Source organism: Dipteris shenzhenensis, chromosome 5 (genome assembly GCF_047967505.1).
Source record: "Dipteris shenzhenensis isolate YYH24624 ecotype China chromosome 5, Dip_SZ_1.0, whole genome shotgun sequence".
In the NCBI taxonomy this organism is placed as follows: domain Eukaryota; kingdom Viridiplantae; phylum Streptophyta; class Polypodiopsida; order Gleicheniales; family Dipteridaceae; genus Dipteris; species Dipteris shenzhenensis.
This window is the reverse complement of record NC_141600.1, coordinates 44321679-44342164: the sequence shown is the minus strand read 5'-3', so window position 1 is coordinate 44342164 and position 20486 is coordinate 44321679. Positions and strand designations below refer to the sequence as shown.

Here is a 20486-nt window from a genome sequence, read left to right as displayed (position 1 = left end):
CTCATTCCACTTCTCGAGCCAGTGAGATTTTGCGTCTAATTCATCTCGATATTAGTGGCAAATCTCCTGTTCCTTCCCTCAATGGTTCACATTATTTCTTCTTAATTGTGGATGATTACTCTCGCTATCAATGGGTGTTTTTCATGAAAGAGAAATCCGACACTTTTTCTTTCTTTGCTACTTGGGCTCGCTTGGTTATGAACCAAACAGGCAAGTCTATTGGGATTGCTCGTAGTGATAATGGTGGTGAATTCATTTCCCATGAATTCACTCACTTCCTTCAAGAGCATGGTATCCAACGCCATCTTACATCTCCAAATTCGCCTTCCCAAAATGCTCGTGTCGAACGGCGACAACGTACTGTCATGAACATGGCCCGTTCCATGCTTTTTGCAGCCGAGTTGCCTGAACGTCTCAAGCCGTCAATACTTCTGTCTATATCCTTAATCGCTGTCCTACTCAACCCATCCTGAACATGACGCCTTTTGAGGCCTTCTATGGCTATCGTCCTTCCATTTCTCATCTTCGTATCTTTGGCTGCCGCGCGTACACTCATACTCCCAATGATACTCGCGGTAAACTCGAACCTCGTGCTGAACTTTTTCTTCTAGTTGGCTACTCGGCAGAAGCCAAAGCTTATCGATTATTTGATCCTCGTACAAACAAAGTTTTGGTTCGCCGAGATGTGGTCTTCGATGAAAGAGCAGTGCTTAAAAATTCCTCTATTCTCTCTACTGATGACGTCTCTACTCCAGTTCCCTCCGACAATTCTCCACCCGAAATTCCTTCCTCTCCTCCCGAAACATCTCTCCCCCCACCCATTGCTTCTCCTCACGACCCACTACCACGCTGGTATCGTCAAACTATGAAGGATTCCGGGATTATTCCCGTCGAACTTTCTCCTTCTGGTCCTCACCGCTCTACTCGAATAACTTCTTCTACTGCCACTGCCTCTTTTTTTACCACGGCCTATATCATACATTCTGAAACTGCCACTTGGCAGGAAGCAGTTAAAAATCCTGCGTGGCATCGTGCTATGGAACAGGAGCTTGAAAGTATTGATCGCAATCAGACCTGGATCTTGGTCAATCGACCCACTCACAAAAAGGTCATCGGGGAACCAAGTGGATCTTCCGAACAAAACTCAAAGCCGATGGCACCCTGGACAAATACAAAGCCCGCTTAGTAGTGCAAGGATTCCGCCAAAAACATGGTATCGATTATGAGGAAACCTTTGCCCCTACTGCTCGGTTAACTTCCTTTCGTCTTCTTCTCGCCTTAGCTGCTCATCACCACTGGACTATCTATCAAATGGATGTCAAGAGTGCCTTTCTCAATGGCTACCTTGATGAAGAAGTCTATGTGACTCCCCCACCAGGTTTTTCTCCTCCTGGCCATGAAAATAAGGTTTTCCGTCTCCGCAAAGCTCTTTATGGACTCAAACAAGCACCTCGATCATGGTTCCACCGGATAGACACCTTCCTCAAAACTAATGGTTTTCATTCTACTCCCTTTGATCCAAATTTATATATCCATCATTCGTCAAAGGGGGCCTGCTTTATTTTACTCTATGTCGATGATCTTTTGCTTTTAGGCTCCACTCCCACTACACTTCAGTACATTAAAACTCAACTCAGCATCACTTTTGAAATGACTGATCTCGGTCGGCTCTCCTATTTCTTAGGCATGGAAGTTGTACAACATTCTGGTGGTACTTTTGTTTCTCAACAGAAATATGCTCTTCAACTCCTTGATCAAATCATTCCTCATGAGCCTAAGCTGGCTGCCACTCCCTTAGATCCCACCGTAAAGCTCTCAAAAGACTTGGAGTCTCCTCCCTTTGATGAACATCTCTATCGCCAGGTTGTTGGCAAACTCCTCTGGCTCCTTCACACTCGTCCTGATCTTGCTTACTCCGTCTCTATTCTCAGTCAGTATTTTAATGAACCCAAGCTCACTCATTGGCATGCATGTATTCGTATCTTGCGGTTCATTCGTGGTACTTACTCTTATGGTTTACATTTCAGACCAGGACTAACCCTACAGGGATACACTGATTCCGACTGGGCTGGTGACCCGGACAATCGTCGTTCTCATGGCGGCTATATTTTCTCGTTTGGCTCGGCACCTGTTTCTTGGTCTAGCCGTAAACAAGAGACTGTTGCTGGTTCTTCTACTGAGGCTGAATACCGGGCCTTGTATGATTGTACCACAGAGGCCATATATCTCCGACAGTTTTTGGCAGAATTGCACTTTCCTTGTATTGAACCCACGATCCTCTACGTCGACAACAAAAGTGCCATTGCTCTCGCAGGCAATCCCATTTTTTCCAACCGCACCAAACATGTCGGTGTTCACTTTCATTTTACTCGCGAGCAAGTGGAATTAGGTACTATTCGGTTGATCTATGTTCCAGCTGCCGATAATCATGCTGATATTCTTACCAAGCCGGTTAATCGCCCTACTCTTGAGCATCTCTGCCCACGGTTGGGGATTGGTTTACCTCCTCTTTAACAGTATTTTTTCTCTTTGTGTACTTAAGGAAGTGAACAAATCCCCTGCGAGGGCACTCCTTCAAGTCTTTTTTTTTTGTACCATCATCTGGGCATTTAGTGAAGATGAAAACCTACTCTGTAGGCATCTCCATCTAAATGAAAACCCCAAAAAAAAAAAAAAAAAGGGCTGATGAAGATGATAGATCACTCATGGAACACCTCTTTGCTTCTCCTGTCTGCATTGGACATTGAGAGGGGGTGTTAAGCTAGGCAATCTCCAATTCTCCAGGACCAGATAAACAGGTACAAACACCACTGGTGCCTCTCCAAATCTGTCAAAGAAACCCCGAATCGGAGGCAAAAACCACAACCAAAGAAATGTCAAAAGCCCCGGAGAAACCAAATAAAAAAATTATTTTAAAAAAAAAAATTTTCTGGTCTGACCAGATCTGGCCGACCAGATTGACCTGGTCGGTCAAATCTAACCACGTCGGTCAACCTGTTGGTTGACCGACTTAAAGCCCCTTCCTATTTAAAGGGGGGGGGGGGCTAGGTATTCAAACACAATCTCTCTTCCAGCTCCAGAGGTTCCTGCACACCCTGAGCCACTTCTGCCTCCTGGCTGCCTCCTCTACTGCCTCAACTTCTGCCTCCTGGCTGCCTCCTCTGCTGTCCTCTTTTCTGCTCCAGATTTGCTCTCTTTTCTGCCCCAGATCTGCCCCTCCTTTCTGCTCAGATCTGTCCTCCTTTCTGCTCCAGATCTGTCCCCTTTTTCAGCTCCAGATCTGCCCTCTTTTCTGCTCCAGAACAGCCTTCCTTTCTGCTTCAGTTCTGCTCTCCTTTCTGCATCAGATCAGCTCCAATTTCTGCTCCAGATCTGCCTTCTTTTAGCTTCAGATCTGTCCCAACTTCTGCTCCAAGATCTGCCCTCAACTTCTGCTCCAGATCTACCTCCAACTTCCGCTCCAGATTCTGTTCTTTCTATTCCAAATCTGCAGCAACCCCTGCATCAGTTTGCTGTCTCAGATTTGGTTCAGTTCCAACTTGTGGAGCTAGTGCAGAAGTCCACTACAGTTGTCAGGACTGACGTTTGTTTCCTCCAGAGCTTCTCTCATATCTTCACTTGTACTGAGTTCCGTTTGTGATATATATATCTTCTTCAGCCATTGATTGTCTTCAGTATTGTTTTATTTGTCTCCAAGTATTTTCTTTATACAATTAATCCACCTTAGATACCAATGAAGCACTTCACCAAAGATCCCCCATTTAACATTGACTTCACTTAGTTTTCTTCATTTGTAACAAAGTGTGTGAGAGATACCAATTCCGTTTCGCACATGCTGAAGATCCAGAACTGAATTACCCAATTGAACACACAAAAAGAGAGGTTTGATCCCCACAAATGTTGGCAAGTAGAGTTAGAAACCATGCACCTGTAGCTTGCGAGAATTCTGCCCAGGAATTTCAGGACAGCGAGCAAGAAAGATTGTGCAAGGATGAGCTGGAAACTGAAAGAGAGTGGAAGAGTAGGCAACCAAAATCTGATAGTGGAATGCGAGTGAGCTCGAGGGCCAATTTATAGGTGAGGGCTGGTGCCAAAAGCTGAGCGCCCAGTCCTATTTGTGGAGCTGCTTCCATCGATGGCCTCCAATTTCGGTCCTACAATTTTGGCAGTGCCTTTCCCAAAGCTGGGCGATTTCTCTGGAAGCCTCTGAGATTTTTTAATTGAAAATCTAACCTGAGCTGATTTTCCAGTGAAGTGCTTACCCTCCAAATCAATTCTTACTTTCTACTTTCCATATGCGATGCTTTTCCTCAAAAAGCAACATGCTTTTCGACGATTGTGCAATCCCCGACTACTCCTTGGTTCACATTCATCCTCCATTGACAAAAATCATCAATTCTTGATGAGAAAGTCGGACGGGATGTGATCCCGAATCAGGAGATGTCCCCTCCAAGCCACGAGCTGAGCTACTGGCACGAAATCCCAATCAGATCCAAACCAGCCTGGTGTCCCATACCACCAGGAGGCGCTGTGAAGCCCTGGATCTGCCACTGGGCCTTGGGCTACGCTAAGATGCAGGCACGCGTCCGCGACTCAATCCAGGAATAGACTTGGCACCTGGGAACGAAACTTGCTCCCAACTGCACACTGAGAACTGAACCCCCTGGGCCCCTTTTATAGACTCGGGCCCCGAGCGCCAAAAATAGCGAAGACCTATAAATAGTTCGTACCCTTGCCACTCAACCCGAGAATCAAGCCTGCCTAGCTCTAAGCCTCCCCAGGCTACCTGAGCTAGTCCTGTGTACCTAGTACACGTCAAATACCAATCCGTGCACATGACATACTCCCCCTCCTCTAAGAACTCACTCCTAAGTTCGCTAAAAAACCCGGAAATGTTCTTTGGAGGTTTTGTAATGTCTCCCATGTTGCATCCTCCTCAACACGATCCTTCTGTTCATTGCATCATTCCAAGAGATCGGTTGGGTAGACCTACATCCACGACCTTTCAATATGTTTGTCAGAGGTGCCGTGATATGTGAATAATCACGCACAGACTTCCGTAGAAATACCGTAAATCCTAGGAAAGAACGAAGTTGTTTCACAGTCTGAGGGATAGGCCATTCTAAAACCTTCTGGATACGATCCAGATCAATGCTAATACCTTTAGAAGAAATCTTGTGTCCTAAGTAAATGATCTCCTTCATAAAGAAGTCACATTTACTCATCTTGGCATAGAGCTTATGCTGTCTTAGAATAACTAAGACAATCCGAAGGTGTCCTATGTGATCCTCAAGCGTTCGACTATATACCAAGATGTCATCTAAGAACACTACAACAAATTTGCCCAGAAAATCCCTGAACAAATCGTTCATCATCTGCTGAAAAGTAGCAGGAGCATTGGTCAAACCAAAAGGTAATACGAGGAACTCGTAATGACCATACCTAGTTCGGAATGCGGTTCTATCTATGTGTTTAGCATAGATACGGATTTGGTGATAACCCGTACGCAAATCAATCTTAGTGAAATACTTCGCTCCGGCCAAACGGTCTATCAAATCATCGGAATGGGATAGAGGGTATCGATTCTTAATTGTCACTTTATTTAATCGTTTATAATCTATACACATTCTCCAGGAAGAATCTTTCTTCTTTCTTAGGAGGACAGGTGCACCCCAAGGTGATTTACTTGGGCGTATATAGCCCATATTCAAGGTAATCCTGTAGCTGGGTAGCTGACTCATCCTCCTCTACCTGACTCATCCTATAAGGTGGTGGTACACTGATAGGTTGAGCCTCTGGGACTAAGTCTATGCGATAATCTACTGCCCGTTCTGGAGGTAAACCTTCCGACAGTTGAGCAGGGAATACATCCTTAAAACTATCTAACAACATTCTCAATTCACGGTGTTCAAACACACTTAAATCATTCTTGTTAATTACAGAGACAACAAATGAAGAAAGCAGAATCAAAACACACTGATAGACATCATAATGAGAAGTGTTTAATATATTCCGAATCTGCATCGCAGATACAATAGGCCCTTGAGAAGAGGGAATTTTATCACACTGAATACAAAATTGGGTGCCCCTATGTACAAAAGAAAGTGTATGCTCCATCCATCCAATCTGAATATTGTGGGTTTTAAACCACTCTATTCCGATCAGCAAGTCTAGATGCTCCAGGTGCATAACATAACACGTGAGAACCCCTGTGTAGGCTTGAATCCGGATAGGAAGCGCTTCAACCTTGCGATCCCAAAACTGCTTCCCAGCTAGAAGCTGCACCTCATAGGTGTGATCGCTAGGTACTGTGGACAGCCCCATCTTCTGCACAAATTTGTAATTAACAAAGTTGTGAGAGCTACCCGGATCAAAGAGAATGTGAACCTGTTGGTCCATAACTTCTCCATAAACTCGGAAAAGATCATGGGAACCAAACAACGAAGTATTGAAAGTGCAATTACAAGAAAGTGGGCAGGTAATGACATTTACAGAAATACCTGTCATCGAGACTCGGTTTGCTCCCTTGGCTTTGGTACCTGTACCCGCCTGGAGCTTCGGTCCAAGCACCAACTTTTGATTCTTGCGCTTTGGACACTCATTCTTGGTGTGGCCCCGCTCCTCGCAATAGAAGCAACGTCCTTCTTTCTTAAGCTTCAATGTGCGAAGGAAACGGGCTCGACCATTCTTTGCCTGAGTCAAGTTTTTCTTGGAGGCGTTGTCCGTAGACTTCGTCTCCCCGGTACCAGTCGTAGGCTAAAAGAACTTTCGTTTGTTCTTTCCACTTGTGTCGGAAACTATAGTTGCTTTTGCACCGGCCATGGTATCATCATAAATACGCGCGTAGTTCATGGCCTATTGCAACGTTGTGCATTTGTTGTTCTTTATTTGCAACTTGTACGAATCTGGCAAACCATCCACGAAGAAACCTAACAAGGTCACTGGATCCATCTTTGTGGCCCTGGTCTGCAGATCCCGAAATCTTTGAAGATAAACTTCAAAGGACAAGTTTAGCTTTGACATATCGAGGGCTTTAAGCTTGCCAACGATATCATAATCGTCGTCCTTCTTCAGGAACTCCTTCCTGAAGACCCCTTTGAAATCTATCCATGTATCTGGCTTAGGCTGAAGTTCCTTCCACCATAGCAACGCTTTACCCGACATGAAACCGGCTGCAAGCTGGATCATCTTCTCATCTGGGTACGGGTGGAACTGGAAGTGTACCTGCCACTTGTGTAACCAAGTGTCAACCACCTCCTTAGTTCGAGACTTTTGATCTCCCGGAAAAGGGTCTGGAGTTATGTTCGGGCCTAGCACTGAAGCCATGGCATCCACATGCGTGAGTGCCTGCACAGTGCTAGCCAGAAGGGTGAGAGTCGCCTGAACCCCTTGGAGTTGCTGTGTCAACCCCGTTTGATTCGCATTAACCTGCTCGAATTTTCCATCCAGAGCGGTGGTGAATTCACTGAAGGCCTTTTTCGTAATCAGGTCATCATAAAGACCCTGATCTTCCTCTCCCATAGGAGTGTAATCCAAATCCTGCTCTCCCATGGTGAACTCGGGATTTGCAGAATCAGACATAACTGAAATCTGATTTGAATATAAACTGAGAGAAATAACTGAGTGAATCGAATCGGAAAGGAGAATGGAGCAGAGGAAAACCGTCCCAAGAGATGCTAAATTCCTATTCTATAGTGGACCCCCTTAGGTGCTTTTTGTTTAGCGTCTTATCAATGGATAAACATCAAATGAATTGAGTATGTAGTTTTAAATTGTAAATTATTTTGTCTAATTTACATGAGAACGTTTATCATGATTTGAAACTATTGCATCTACTTTTTCCATTCTCATAAACACATTTCATTAGATACGCATCTACTTTATCATGATCCAAAGCTCGTCCATCTATTTTTTCCATTCTCATGAGCACGTTTCATTAGATACACATAATTAATAGGGTTGAGCATCCCAATTATATTAGAAACTTATATACAATTAATGTTGCAGATGTACACATGTTCCCCACTTGACTTTTGTACAAGGCTCAATTATGGGAAAGTGGGCCTCAAAAGTGCTAATAATGTGCTAATCAAGGAGCAACTATGTCTTCTTAAAAGACTAGTAAGGGACTAATAAGCCATATGTTCTCTCATGTTAATTGGTACGGTACCCTCCTGCTGACCATACAGGTGATGCAGCTGTACGGATGGCTGACGTGGCTGTACGGCTGCTGACGCGATCCGTACGGACGCTGACGCAGTCCGTACAGTTGCTGACGTGTGTGTACCGTGGCTGACGCAGGCAGTACGGTGCTGACGTAAGCTGTACAGCCGATGACGCAAGCTGTACGGCCGCCTAGCGCAGGCTGTCCCGAATCTCGATGGTGCAGTCACTTCGTAGGACAGAGAGGGCTCCTTGCAAGGCTATGGCTGGGGCTGGAACCCTGTCCAACTAAATAGGGAACAAGGCTGCCTAATTAGGAAGCCCTGCTTCCAAAAAAGGCTCACCCTCCCAGCTTTGGAGGGTGGTGCTTTTTCGAAAAAAGCAACACCTCTCGCAGGGTGGCCGCACCCTGTTCCAGCTCCTTGCGCCTCTCCCTACCCTGGCCGAAAATCGTACCAGCCATGGCGCACAATCACCGCCTCCACCGCAGCCCCGTCAGTCACTATCTGCTTGCCTGCAACTCAGCTACCCTATCGCCTCTCTTTCCTTCTTCTCTGCTCTCTCACTGCTACGTGCATCCTTCTCTCTCAGCACCCTTCAGGAATTTCGAAACTCTCTCCTTCTTCCTCCTACCTTTTCCCTACATCCTAACCACCCCTCATAACCCAGGAACCAAGCAGAATTTGCAGCAGCAAATTTCGAATTTTAGGGCATACCTGGAGGAAGAAATCGTCAAAAATTCTCGCATCAGAAATTCCTACCTCAGGAGCTGGCTCTGATACCAACTGACACATCCCCGCACTCCTGAAACCTCTGATCTGCGAAACAAACACACACCACGTGAGAAACTGAGCAGGCTGCTTACCACCCAACCATGACATCTATGGGATGTGATCCCGAATCAGGAGATGTCCCCTCCGAGCCACGAGCTGAGCTACTGGCACGAATTCCCAATCAGATCCAAACCAGCCTGGTGTCCCATACCACCAGGAGGCGCTGTGAAGCCCTGGATCTGCCACTGGGCCTTGGGCTACGCTAAGATGCAGGCGCGCGTCCGCGACTCAATCCAGGAACAGACCTGGCACCTGGGAACGAAACTTGCTCCCAACTGCACACTGAGAACTAAACCCCCTGGGCCCCTTTTATAGACTTGGGCCCCGAGCGCCAAAAATAGCGAAGACCTATAAATAGTTCGTACCCTTGCCACTCAACCCGAGAATCAAGCCTGCCTAGCTCTAAGCCTCCCCAGGCTACCTGAGCTAGTCCTGTGTACCTAGTACACGTCAGATACCAATCCGTGCACATGACAACTAATTTCTGAAGCACTTCGTTTCTGATTTGGAATGCAGGAGAAGAAGCAAGCTAAAGTAGGTCAGTCAAGCCTTACGAGATTGAGACTAATATCTTTGGTGTCGATTCCGCTTGAATCAACATGCGATTCGCACAACCGCGGGGAGCTCAGCAATCCAGAAGCATCCATAATTCACAATTCAAAAGTAACTGTGGGGAGCTCAACAATCCAACCACAGTTACGCTGAAACGCGTTTCAGAGCCCAGCCAGGCCTGAAACGCCGTTTCAGAGAAGCCCCATTTCCTGAAACGCGTGTCAGAGTCTGAAACATTTAACGGCAGGCTGAAACGTTTCAGCCAGGCTGAAACGCGTTTCAGAGCCTTGAAACGGGCCATTTCAGACAACACAGGCTGCTAGGTCTCCAAAATGACGCGAAATCTGCCGCCAGCCCCGTTTTTGGTCTTTTTGCTTTCGATTTTAGCCTCCTTCCACTCCTTCAGCCTCATACTCTCTCCATCCTCAAGGTTTTCCAACCCTTCTTGAGCCCCATTCACTCCTTTCCTCTCCTTTCTCTCCTGCAAGCTACTTTAGCCCTCCATCATCATCTACTCCCCTCCAGCCCCCTCCTTCAGCCCTCTCTTTTAGCCTTCTGTTCCACTCCCCTCCAGCCCCCTCCTTCAGCCCTCTCTTTCAGCCTTCTGTTCCCTCCTCTTTCAGACCCCACTTTCAAGTTTCAGCCCTCTCTTTCAACCCTTAGCTCTCTTTCAAGCTGTAGGCTGTAGCATTCTAAAATGTGTGTTCTCATCTCAAAACCCCCTTTGCTGAAGTGGCGTTTCCCCGTTTCAGCCCTCCCAGAAATCCCGAAACGTTTCCGTTTCCGTTTCCGTTCCCCGTTCCCTCGTTTCTGTTTCCCCTAACTGTGAATCCAACACAAAATGCAAGGAAATCCATTAAGATCCAAAAAATAGCCATCCATGAGCTCCTTCCCTCTCTTCTTAGATCAAGTGCCTTGAACTGACACTTCTAAGGTATAAGTGTCACTATATAGCGACACTTAGGGTTAAAGGTCGCTATATAGCGACTTTTAGGGTTAAGTGTCGCCATATAGCGACACTTTTAGGGTATGAGTGTCGCTATATAGCGACACTTTTAGGGTGTGAGTATCGCTATATAGCGACGCTTTTAGGGTATAAGTGTCGCTATATAGCGACGCTGGGAGACTAAAACCCGAAACGCCGCACGACGCCGTCTTTCACAACTCTATTGCGAGAAAAGCAAAAATCTCTCCTTCCACGCTTTCCTCCTCTATTCGGTGACCTCGCTTTGCCCAGGGAGCAAAACATCATAAGGAAGTAATGGAAATATGGCAGCTGACACGATAATTTGCCACAAAGGTAACCAAGAGCAAAGAAAGGAAGACTTAAACATGGTTTCAATCAACATGCCCTCTGTTGCTGATTCTACTCCTGGCAAGACAAAGGATAGTAAAAAACAGCCAATGCAAAGCAAGAACAAGTTTAAACATGATAAATTCGACTTGCCTACATCCCAAGCTATGCTTCCACGCTTAGGCCAGCCCATATTGAACGACTTACAGAGAGACAGGGCTTCATTTGATGAGGATTCAATGGCAACACATAGGCTCCATCCGAATGGAAAAATGAAAAAATTAAAGGGTCAACCGACTGAACTTGCTACATGCAAGCTCTGTATACTTGATGTAGCTGGGACTTCAAGAAGGATAAATGAATCTCTTCAGTCATCCTCATTCGATGCAGATGCACTGTCTTTGGAACCATGGTTTGAGATTTTCATAGAGGAAGAAAATGGAATCAAGCTATTTGTAGACCTTAGCTGTGCTGATCCTATGAATTGGTTGTTTCAAAGAACCCTTGACATGGTGTCACCTCAAGAATTAGTACACGGTTGTCAGATTCAATGCATTACAGACTCTAGTGTACAAGACCATTTTACTATCTCTGATATTACTCGGTATGGGTCAAGCATGACAAAGGTTCGAGAATCGGATGCCAGTTCTACATCTTGGAATACAGTTCAGGGATTTACGCAATCTTAGACACATGCCCATGATCAATATGTGCAGGCATCACGTTTCATGGACAGCAACTTGGTTTGCAACCTTAGAGAGCCAGCTCCAAGTGGAGATTTTCAGGAAGATCTGAGTTGCTCTCAGGATGCTATTGATCCTTCAGCCTCGTGGGCTGTTGTTGGAAAACCTGTTTGTGCCCTGGATGTAATAAGAAAAGATGTTTTTGGGTCAAATGTGGCTTTGGCAATGCATTCCAGGAAGTCCTCTCTCAGCATCTCGAACACAGTCTAAGCAAAGATTTCGAAAGGGGCATGCAGACACACAAGCAGTCCAGGAATTCAGAGACATCATGAACAATCGCCTTGAAAGGAATTCTCAAGGGCAGTGTGTTGAGAAAAGTTTGGATCGCACATCTGTTGAATACTCTTTTGTGGAACATGGCATTCTGATATTGCAACCAAGTAACGATACAGACAATATACCTTTTCTTAAGAACCTTCGAAGTGCCAAGAAATTGGCACGGGCATTTGGAGAATGAGAAAAACAGATGTAGTTCGTTTTTGACTGGCCCAAAGTCCCACTACAGAGCCCAAGGAGACCTAAAAGGATTTTTCCTCGTAGATGCTAGCAATCGGTTATCTGGTCGTTTGCCATCGCAGATCATCTCCTCTGCATCGCAAGGTCTCCGCAAGTATTGACACAAGATGCAAGAAAGTAGAGTGAAAAGAATCCATTGACGACAAGAGCAACTGTCCTTACCAATATTGACACCAGAAGGAGCTCGCTTGTTCTTTTCAACGCTCTTGAAGCACTCGTAAAGCGGGATAAGCACAGCAGCGTACATGACTGCATTGACATGCAAAGGAGAAGGTGTTGGGACACAATCCCTCCAGCTGTTGTTTGAAAAGGAGGCAGCAGCCAAGAATGACGTTGAACAGGGGGAACCATTGGGTGGCAGAGGTAAGAGGTTTTGTTAGTCCCACCCCAAATTTTTCAAAGTTATGATTAGGAGCCATTGTGGGGGCGATGAATAGCATCTACAAACAAACACAAATTCAAAGATATGATCAGAAGCTATTGCCAAATCTATAGAATTAACAACCAACCATTGGAGGCTATCCAAAGCGGGGTTGTACAATATTATGTAACAATTTACCACCCAACATTAAAATTGAGACTTCTCTTGCCATAACTCAAGGGAGCTTGAGCTTTTTATCTCCCTCCCTCTCACAAGCCGTAACTCCAAACCCATTACTGCAATTCTATTGTGTAGCACATCCTGTCATTCTTTTGTGAGATCCCCTTTGGCTCTCCTTTGGCTAAATCTATCTCCCAAGGCTCTATCTCAAGCTTGCCCAACAATCTTGGGTCCAAGTCTAGGTTTTATTCACCACCCGGATTGTTGTCCTTTCTTAAGGACATGTGTTGTGTCTTTTTTTTTCTTATCTTTCAAGTGTCCAAACTCTTACACCTTGCACAGGAAAACATTGCATCCCTATTTTTTCGAAGTATTGAGCCTTCAATCACACAGAATCCTCCTCTTGTCGTGGAAGGGACTCTTCTTTTCCCACCAAGTGGTACACCTCACAAACCATATTAGAAGGAGATAGATAGAGATCCTTTGCCTCCTAGCTAGCACCGCTACCTATGGACAACACTTAAATGCTCTTTGCGGCAACAAAGTATCAAAAGACTCCCTTGTTCCATGAATCCGCTAGACACTTCTTTTACCCAAGAAAGTTGAAAGGGCATGAGCATAACTTATGGCCCTTGTCTCAATGAAGTCCCTCTTCTTACATACATCTACATTTGGAACCCAAGTTCTCCTCTGATCCTCCTTCTCCATGCCACTCCCAATTGTTATTATGATAATGGCCTCATACATAGCCATTGAACCAGCCCTTCCAGCTACGTCTACCTCTATCATCAATGCTTCTTTGTCTCTAACTACACCCTTCCCCTCTTGCAGAACTCTTTTATTACCTTGTAAACCATTTTACGTGTTCCCGAATGGCCTTCTTCTAGCCTTGTAGTAGTTATCCAAAAATATGGTTTTGTTAGAAAATACCCATCCAAATTGCAACTAATTTGGACATGATACATTATTTAACTTGTATGAAAGATACCTTCTCTTTGGAATCACTGAAGATGTGATGCTACCATGAAAATGATAATCTCTTAAGCAATACTGATCGTAAAAGAAAACATTGATACATTACTTGACTTGTGTGAAAGATACCTTCTCTTTTCTCTAGCATGGGTAGTTTATATGTTGATATGTATTCCTTGGCATATAAAGCTAGGCCAAAGGGGTGTTATTATTGTGATTCATATGAGATTCCATCAAGATATCTTGCAATTACCCAAGTTGTATTTATATTTATTTCCTAAGAACTGGAGGATAGCTCCTGTTAAGAGTGTGCTCGCCATCACCACCCTCCTGTATGCCACCTTCCATTTCGTAGTGACAATCACTTGTCTCACTAAGGTCACCACCACTTGTCCTCATCACCTAAACATAAAGGTGGGCACATTAATCTAACCTTGATGTATGCATGTGCAAAATTTGGCACCAATCGGACACTTTGGGATAGCACCTCAACGATTGACACATGCACACTCCTCCTTCAAAAATGTTTGGTTGGAGGCATACTGCATGGCTACCCTTGATAGTGCTAAGGTCATTTTGGTGTAAGGGGTGAAAAAAATTAGATTTAGGCTATAATTCTTAAGCATAATGATGATATCAAAAGGGTAGGGTTCTTTAAAAAACACTTGGAGACAAGGATGTGATAAATCTATAAAACAATGGAGATGCAAGGATTTTGTTAACTTGAGCCACCAAATATTGTCCTTTTCATGTTGAAATGTGGCTTTCCCTTACTCAACTTGAAACGTATAAACAAAGTAGGAGAATGTTGCTGTTTCCTGGTTTTTGACCATTCATCATGCATGGCTATACTAAAACATGCATCGAGTGCTTCTACCCATGCAAATTATACCCGATCAACTGTTGAGATATCGAGCTCCACTCGTGATATGCCAAGGTGACTGTTGTGCATTTATGTCACCGACTTGTTAGCTGCAGATGCGGTTGGTACATCGCCCACGAATAATAGCTGGATGACAGCTATCCTTATCTACTCTAGTTCGTGGCTCAGTTAGTATGCCACCTTAGTTAGCTAAGTTTGGTGTAAGACCCACATATAGGGTTCTTCTATTTCTTTGTACTTGAGTTCTTTTGGCTTTCACAACTAAGAAGAGGAAAACTGTTTTCAGCCTCCACCTTTGTGTGTATTCCCCCATTGTGTATGTGAGAAAGCCGCAAGTGAGACTCCTTCCCTCTCTTCCACTATCTTCACATCAACATGATACCTTGCAGGGTCCTCAAAGCAAATATTTTAAGGCTTGTGAAAATAATTATTCCCATTGGGTATCATTAGGATGGTTATGATGCCACAAAGTTGAACTAATCCAACCAATTAAATACATCCTCATTAGGAAGCTACTTACATGGTGCTAGAAGGACATGGTCACTATTGGCACGAGTGGTCCTTTTCATGTTTGTTTTTGCACCAACACATTGGTCAAGTGCTCATCAAGTGTTGTGTACTTATGTTCATCTGATATCATGTATTGATCAATAAGACCAAGGAGGAGCCATTATGCATTGGTTGAGTCTCCATTTGTCTTTTACACACACACACACACACACACACACACACACACACACACACACACACACACACACACACACACACACACACACACACACACACACACACACACACACACACACACACACACACACACACACACACACACACACACACACACACACACACACACACACACACACACACATACATACATACACACACACACACACACACACATATATATAATCTACTATGTAGTGTTGTGTTGGATTGTTTACAATATCCAACTCTGAGCCAACTCTATTAACCAACTACATTGAATAGATTGATGAATACATAGCTGTGTTTAACTAAAACATTGTCTCTATAAGAAATTTAATGCTTTTTAAATCTCGAAAAAGACTTATTTCTAAGGAGGGAGCATAATTCGAGATCGTGCATATTGCATTTAATCAATTGTAGCTATTGTTTCCAATAAGACAATACAAAAAGCACAAAATTGACATGTGAATCTTCATTAGAAATAAAAAAGTTATAATTGGACAGAGTTGGGAAATTTTGAATGTGATAGCCTTTCTTATAGGGAAACACAAGTCATGAGGAAAAGGAGGAACAAATTGGAGGGAAGTGTGGTATATATGTATGTATAACGAAACATCCTAAGTTAAAAATAAAGAAGTGCACATTAGGGGGCATATAAAGAAACAAATTATAAATGTTGAACTTTAAAAACATTCTAAGTTTAGAAGTTTATTAACTAATCAAGAAACTAGAGTCTAAGAACATAGTCTCATGAATCCAATGTAGCTAAGTGCTTAAAGACAAACACTTCAATTGTGGTCACATGTGTCCCTTGCTTGCTTGGTTATGGGATTCCATCAGTATTTTAAGGAAGGGTAGACCAATTCCTAAGGCATGCATGTAAAGTTGGAGTGGAGAGAAAGTGAGTTGGGGAGAGGGTTTTGTGTAAATAGAAAGTCAACATGATATGTGAAGATATTATACATATAAAGACAATGCCATTTAGATAAATTAAGATAGGAGGTTGCCTAGGATGCCCCTATCCTTTTTCTCTCTCTCTCTCTCTCTCTCTCTCTCTCTCTCTCTCTCTCTTCAGAGACATCTGATAAAATTGGAACGATACAGAGAAGATTAGCATGGCCCCTGCGCAAGGATGACACACACAAATTGAGAAATGGTCCAAATTTTTAATCCCGGCCAATATTTTTGCATGCCTATGCGGGTAGACTTGTTGGTTAAAGGAGTGACTTGTAATGTTGGCAAGTGCTGAGTTCGATCCCCGGGAGCGACATCTGATGATCCCGTGAGGGTCTTGCCTTGTGGCCTAATGTTAAACAATCTTCTTCTTCTTCTTCTCTCTCGCTCTCTCTCTCTTTCTCTCTCTCTCTCTCTCATGACTAGAGGCACAAATTTATATCCTTATCTTTCATACAAGCTAGACCATTCATACATAATTTCAAGTTAAATCAAATAATTAGCTACATAAGGAGGCATAATTAAAGGACTCAGCTCAAAAAAATCAAGCATTTACATGGGTGTGCCATGTCATTTAACTGCCAAGGAGCACACACTACAATGCATACTGATAGTAGTACGAAACACATATTTTTGAAGCATAGAGCGCATGCTATACTTTGTTGCTAACATGGGTATGAATCGTGCAACAAGAGAGTGAAAATCAATTATGTATTCCAAGTGTATTCATAATAGAAGCAAAAAAAAAAATTGTGACCAAAGAACAAAGATGAATTCAATGTGCCCCACAAGTGCTATAGAATTAGTTTAATGGATAGATCGCATGTAAGCAAACTTAGAATGGTGTTTGCACAATTGACAGAGAACTATGGAAATGGATTGACGAATAGGTCACATGCATAGTGAGCCTTCGACTATATATAGAGAGCTATAGAAATGGATTGATGAAATAGGTCGCATGCAAGAAAACATAGGGTGATTGGCCGTTATGTCTGAGAGAGAGAGAGAGAGAGAGAGAGAGAGAGAGAGAGAGAGAGAGAGAGAGAGAGAGAGAGCTTTAAAAATGCAATCAAAACTAGATGTGGTTCATAGATGTGATGAAACCAAAAAGAGAGGTGGCCATACTAGAGAAGCATGCACTCTTCATGAATAAAATAAGGTTCTCCAAAAGAATTTTTAGCTTGGTTAATTCATGAATAATATTTTTTCATCAAACCATTAGTTGTAGGAAGAAGGATTTTACTTTATTACTTAATGATAGGTATAGTGATATATAGTAAAGTGTTTTCTCCAATGGAGGCCTTCATTCCTTCATGGGAGGCCTCTTCACACTTTGGTATGTGTTCAGAGACAAATATGACGACAATAGAGAGATCTCTCAAGAAATGACTTTGTAGCTCTAGCCAAATATAAAGGTGATCTCTCAAGAAATGACAATCCAACTAATCTGCAAAGAGGGCAAGCTATTGGTTACAAGGGAAGTAGGCAAGCGATGTTGAAACTACCTATGTTTTGGGCATCTTGTATAGGTCCTCCTCTATCGACATCTTGAAGGCATTTTTCTTTGAGGACCACACAAGTTTGGATGATGGAGACAATTACATCTCTTTCCCATGGGAACTTGGCATCTAAGACCTCCACATTTTGTTGATAGCGAACTCAAACGTGTTCCAGTTCTTTGTCATGGAGAAAAGATCTTGATTGGGTTTAGGAAGAACTGTGCGCCCAAATGGATGATGTTCTGATCTAAAGTGCTCCGATGCAAGGCCTTGTTCTTGCATCTTTCCAAACTTTTCAACACAATTCATGCCATTGTAGATGTGCTAGATTTGCATTCTCGAGAGCGGTTGATTTTCCAGCAACTTGTTGCCTACGGCCGGCCTGCGAACTAAAATGGAATTCACCTTGCGGCTCATCTTTTGTAGCAAACGTGATGAAAGTGTGAATATTGTACCTTTATGGAAGAGCTTTAGAGAAGTTCCTATCTTTTAATGGTGGAAACTTAGACTACAAAACCCAAGAGAAAAGGGCCAAGAATCGACACTTGTTGTGGGAGGCATGTGTGCAACACTAGCTAGAGCTTGTACCAGAAGAAAGAAGAAGGTGAAGGGAAGAATATTATCAAGCAAGAGGATCAAATCAAGGGATCAAATCATGACATGAGGATCGACTTGTATGCAGGCATGCAATGCATATTTAAACTGGCAAGCAGATGGACTTGCTAAAGTTGCAAGTGCAACTGGGACGTTCCCAAGGCTGGATGTATTTTCTTGAACATGAGATGAGTTTGTTGAAACATAGAGAAAAGATGAGCTTGGAGTGATGGGTGATCAAAAAACATGCATCTGGTGTTGGGGCAATGCAAGGGATGCTACATCTGGTGCTGTGGCAATGCATCTAGTGTTATGGAGCATATGATTATTAATGCACTTGCAGGTGCTGCACGTCTTGGATTGATGGCTTGATCTTGGAAAGCCACCTTGGTTAGATCCCTAAGAGCTTTGGAGGCAAATTTGTAGCTAGCTACCTTACGCTGCCTCTTCCATTCCCATCCATCCACACTAAAAATCCCATCTCCCAAGAACTCTTGTTGCTTCTCGTATGCAAATCTTCCCTATAACAATCATCTCTCCCAGAAAACATGAGAGATTGAAATTGTCCCATCTCCAAAATCACTTTGCATATGCAAATGCAGTCAGTCCCTCACCATTAGGTGCCAAAACCGCCTCACAAGGAAAAATGGCATAGTTTTTGCAAATTCAAACTTCCATCACACATATAGGCAAAAATGCAACTGATAGTTGTAACTAGCAGTCACACAGTCACAAAAAGTGAGGTTTATGCATAGGCAAGCATCCAACACTACTCTTTGCGTCTCTGCATTAAAGTCATAGATCCAAATCTCTGCATTTGTGTCGCTCAACAAAATGGATACTTGCTTAGATAACCCAAATGAGCCACTCCTTTTGAGTGTCCATTGCAACCTTTTGATGCAAAAATGGGTCCCAAAATGGCTCTAGAACATGATTTTTTGTGACAACATTTTATCCCAAAACGTAGATCACAAGTACGAAGGGAATAAAGATTACACAAATATCTAAACATCAATTCTTTCATCCTAAAAATTGAGCTCATCTTTAAAAATTATGAAGATTAAACCTTACCTCAAACTTCCATGAGCGCTTTGTAGTCAGGATGAGGATGGAAGCAATGAGGAAAAGTAAAATGGGAAGGTGTGGACTGCTATTGAGAGACATAGGAAGAAGGTGATCAGATCTACACCACCATGTCATGGTTACTATGGAGACTAGAGTGGGAGGATGAGTGATCCTGTCAGGTCATAGACGTTAAGCTTCAGGGGCTCCTCGGCTTCCATATAACTAGAGGGTAAATCATCATTGTTGTTGAAAAGTGACCAAGACATGAAAATTGGGAATTTCAAGTTTGAATAGAAGAACTGAAAACAAAGCCTTGATCCGGCCAAACCTTGTCAAATCTAGAAAGATGTAATGTTTAGAGAGGGCGTCTTGTATCTGCGATCAAGTTTTCAAACTCATCGGGGTTTGCATGAGTCAAATCTAGGGAGTCGTCATGTTTGAAGAGAACCCCCTATCATAAGGTGCAATCCACTACTCTTGTGTGTGCATTGCTTCAACTAATGGCACAAGCTGCAAGGGAATCACAAAGTGCCCATTGCCAAAAAGCATGAGAGATTGAAATTCACCCATCTCGAAACTCATTGTGCATATGCAAATGCCACCAAAATGGCCAAAGCAGGGATTATGTTAACATAATCTCGTTAATGTGAACATGTTATTAACGTTGCGTACTTACGTTGTAAAATCACGTTAATAACGTGTGTATTATCGAAATCGGTCAAAAATCAACCAGGACACTTGTTACTAATATATCTTGTTGGGATATTACTGTTACCCATCGGGCCCGCCAAGAAACCACCATAACTCGCCGGGCAAGTGCACTTGCCCGACGAGCCCTGCCAGGAGATAGCCTAATCCTGGCGGGCTATATGAGTACATATAAAAACCTCACTAGTTTTAGAGGAAGCTTTAGAGACATGCAGCACACCCTTGCTAAGGCCTAGTTGTTCACTGTCCTTAGACCTAAGCTCTGAAATGATATGTTGATTGGGCCATTTGTCCTACTCTTGGGCTGTGTTGGTCCTTAATACAAATGTTTCTTTCGAGTGTTGATGAGACCTAGCTTGTTACGTGGATTAGGCTATTTGTCCTTTGTTGGGCAAGGGTAGTCCTTGATACGTATCATTGCAAGGACTTCGACACTTAGTTTGTTAGTTGCCAAGTTTGTG

The 20486-nt window shown here is 43.4% G+C and overlaps 1 long non-coding RNA gene and 1 other non-coding gene across 2 annotated transcripts; one reads left to right on the top strand and one right to left on the bottom strand.

The window, feature by feature from the left end:
• Positions 1-11930: 11930 nt before the first annotated feature.
• On the bottom strand, positions 11931-12413 carry LOC147902072 (uncharacterized). The gene is made up of 2 exons (XR_015541059.1): positions 12264-12413; positions 11931-12173 (listed from the first exon to the last, which is right to left on the bottom strand). It is a non-coding gene; the product is annotated as an uncharacterized LOC147902072 (long non-coding RNA).
• Positions 12414-16268: 3855 nt separating this feature from the next.
• On the top strand, positions 16269-16373 carry LOC147902071 (U6 spliceosomal RNA). Its single transcript, XR_015541082.1, has one exon. It is a non-coding gene; the product is annotated as a U6 spliceosomal RNA (small nuclear RNA).
• The last annotated feature ends 4113 nt before the right edge of the window (positions 16374-20486 follow it).